General features: G+C 44.5%; 1 long non-coding RNA gene across 1 annotated transcript; it reads right to left on the bottom strand.

Annotated features, from left to right (window-relative positions):
- Positions 1–245: 245 nt before the first annotated feature.
- Positions 246–2,603, bottom strand: LOC147245623 (uncharacterized). The gene is made up of 4 exons (XR_015110220.1): positions 2,538–2,603; positions 1,623–1,691; positions 1,067–1,136; positions 246–308 (listed from the first exon to the last, which is right to left on the bottom strand). It is a non-coding gene; the product is annotated as an uncharacterized LOC147245623 (long non-coding RNA).
- Positions 2,604–3,665: the final 1,062 nt, after the last annotated feature.

The raw sequence follows: 3,665 nt of genomic DNA, 5'->3' as shown, positions 1-3,665 counted from the left end.
TTTGTCTCTGTCCTGCTCTCCTGCTCTCTCTCCGTCCCCACTGATCCTGGATCTGCTCCACCTTCCTGCTGGTAAAGGAAGGTTCTCCTGGCTGCTGTTGCAGGATGTGCTGCTGATGGAGAATTGTTGGGTGGAGGTTCATTGAAGGAGGGAGGTGCTGGACCTGCTCTACTTGGACAGAGTCAGGACAGAACTTTGGTTGGGGTTTGGTGACAAACAAATAAACCTGACTTGACTTGACTTGATGACTACCTGGGATTCACGGAGGAGTCTTCTGTCACTTTCACCTCAAAAAACCCTGCTGACTTCTGTGCACAAAGACATTGATGCAGCAGTTAGTCACATCAGATTAATTCCATCAGAAATATTTACAACTCAAATTCTGATAAACTTCAAATATCAAAAACAAATACTTCATATTTCTTTTTCCTCCACTGCAGACATTTCCAACTGCCCAGTCAAACGGCTCACAAAGTAACTTTGACACAGTTATCAACCTCCAACCCTGTCTCTTAGTGGTGAGACTCTGGTTGGTCGCACAAACCAACAAACAAACATTAAAGTTATGATTTTTGTCTCGGCTCAAAATCAGAGGGACACTTTTTCTTCTCATCAGTTTACAACTCAAATGAATGTACTGTCCATATTTCAGTGCCCTCGTTTCTATTTGGTTTTTTTCCCACAGCAAACCACGAAATGTGGTCTGTAAACGCAACACCAGTCGGCTTTTCAGTCTCCTCTCAAAGACCAGTGAACGTCTCTTCAAACCAAACAGGAGAGCCTTCCAACATTCCACATTTTCTTTCTGGTAAATGTGCTTGTTATTATCCCACAAATTTGCTAGATAAAAATAAACACCAAAATTCTGAATTTAAAACTTGTACCTCCCTTTTTTCAACCTGGCCCTAATACCTGGTCATACATAACTCTTCCTTCAAATCGGATTGGCTTCCAAACAAGCCTCCCACCTCAAAGAAGAATGTCAGAGCTCTTTCTTCTGTCAGGTCTGGCCAAGAAGAGCCTTCCAGGTCTGTAGATGCTTCAGAAAGCAGCAGCTCATACTCACTTTGGTTATATTACTCCTGTGTCGGCCTCCATGTTCAGCGTCAGGCAGACTTTAAGATGCTGCTGCTCATCTGCAAAATATGAAATAGCAGTGCAGCATCAGTGACTGACTGACCTTGTGCTCCCACATCAAAGTCAAAGTCTGCTTCACTGTCAATTCTGTCATAAATGAAACATACAGGGGATTGAAATTGCATTGCTTTATGACCCACGGTGCAAAAAAGGATATCAGCATTTCAAAATATAAACATTGAATCATGAAAACTAAGGGCATGCAAAATAAGTTAAAATGAGAAAATCAAGTCAATAAATATAATAACAGGAACTTAAGGCATCTACAGGTTAATTGGCATGTGGTTCAAAGGGACCAGTCCAATGCTGCAGGAGGTGGCTGGTGCAGACACTGAGCTCTGCGGATTGACAGGGGTCAGTTGTTGAAGGGGGCCAGAGTCCAGCGTGTGCGGGGGGCAGAAGGAGGAGATGGGACAGAGCAGGGAGAGAGCTGAGCCTCTTGACAGCATGGGGGGATGGGATGGAGGAACCACCGATTGTCTCACCTGCTCTCAGTCTGCGCTGGACGGTCTCGGGTGGGCGCTGTACCTGACAGTGATGCAGTGATTTTCTTCCTGAGATGCATACAATTTTCAAGTGTCAGGGTCTGCATTTTATTTTATATGCATTTCCTGTATTCTGTATACTGAGATGTTGCTGTGAGCTTTGCTTCCTTTTTCCCTCCTCTGTGATTGCCATCTCGGCCCTCATATGCTTCACCCATGTCTCTTCCCCTGTGTATTTAAGCCAAGTCTCACTGTGCTCTCTGCCAGATTCTCTTAGTTACCCCGGTGTCCAAGCTCTCTCGTGTTCATTCACCGCCTCCTGTGCCAGACCCGTTTTGGAATTTTTCCTACTTTGGATTTTTGCCTGTTCCTTGTCTGCCTTGTCTTTTGTATTTTGACTATTTGCTACCTCCTGGTTTAAAGAGTTTTTTTTGTGGACTTGGTACTTCAACTTGTTTTGCAATTGGGTCTTCTAACACCAGCCTGTCAGTGATTAATTACTTTGCAGACAGAAAGTAAAGGAACACAAACTGTATCAAAGACAGGAAGTAGCTGGAGTAGCAGCAGTATCTGATAAGTCTTGCAAAGCAGCCAAGGTTACATTCTTGTCTTCCAAAGCTCAGTGCACATTCTGTTTCCCGGAAAGGAGATAAACAAAGCTCCTCTCTGTCTCAGCCATATTCCTGATAGCCAGGCTCACGCCACCTCACAGAAGTCCGGACTCCATCAGGCTGTTTTTTGCGTATTTTTGATTTGCACATAAAGATGCCTTAGTAAAATCACATTTAAAAAAATCACAAAGGTTTTTATGCTTTAGGATGTTAGACAGTGTTTTGACAAAGGTTAAATTCACAGATTGTAAACTGTCACAGATTTCATGAATAAAGGATGAGATTTAGAAATCACGTGACTTACCCATCATCCAAACCACAGACATGGTCCTCTGGTCTCTCAGCTCTCCTTGTGGTCGCTGCTCCGTCATTACAGCTTGGGAGAGGGAAGCTCAGGCCTGCTTCTCTGTTTTGAATTTCTTGTTGCGAAGGTATTTTTGTGATTTTTGAAATCTGTTCTTCTGCTTTAGTCCTCTGAAAACCAGCAGCTTAAATCAGTCTGCTTCTCCATTCCTCACTTTATCAAATCCACTCCCACCAGCTGAGCCACAAGTTCACCAACTCCCCACTAACCCACCCCATACCCCTCAGCACTCAGTGCCACCCAGTCCCCACAACTCTCCCTCATTTTCAGGAAACCTCTCAAGCTTCTCCAGCTCAGCATGCTGCATTTGGATGCACCTGTTCCTAAACTATAACAGAACGAGTTGTCCAACATGGACCCAGCAGCCCCGGCACCCTGCAAGCATCCATCTCTTTCTCCTTGAACAACATCATCGCCTTCACCCAAGACCCTTGTGGACACCCAGCTGTCCTCAGCAAACCAGCTACAACACATCGCAACAGTTGTTGAAGCATTGCCCCACTCTCCAGACCTCCTCCACAAGTTGAAAGAGCAGGGGCTCCTAATTAAGATGCATCAATGCGGTGGCACCAACTGATTGCAGTAATTATTGACTGGAACTATTCCTGCTATGCTAACGTTGTGCAACATGGCTGACCAAGTTTGACACTGATCTGCAGCTCTGTGATGAACACAGGAAGACTTTTAGCTTGACTCAACCTGCTGATCCCTGACCTGAAGAGCAACTGTTTTGATTAGAAGATTTTTGAGGCTGGCATTGCAAGTTCAGCCACCTCATGAGAACATCACTTGAAAGGCTGGATAAGGTGACGAACACCCGGTCACCCAGAGTTCTGCTGAAGCTGGTGAAATAATCATCTAACCCCCCCCCCCCCCGATAAGTCATTTTTTGTGTATTTTGGTTATTAATTAACCGAAAACATTAAAATCAATCTAGAGTGTTACCAAGGATCAAGAGGAGGAAAGCCTCATGAGTGGATGCAATGTGCAAGAAAGTACAATGACACCAATGACACATGATTGAAGACCAACGTCTGATCAAATATGTTCAAACGTGATGTGATTCCT

The sequence above is a fragment of the Aulostomus chinensis genome, chromosome 18 (assembly GCF_037954235.1).
Source record: "Aulostomus chinensis isolate RoL2024-O1b breed Wild chromosome 18, RoL_Achi_v1.0, whole genome shotgun sequence".
Lineage (NCBI taxonomy): Eukaryota > Metazoa > Chordata > Actinopteri > Syngnathiformes > Aulostomidae > Aulostomus > Aulostomus chinensis.
The sequence above is the reverse complement of the archived record's forward strand: the minus strand, read 5'-3'. Positions and strand labels throughout refer to the sequence as shown.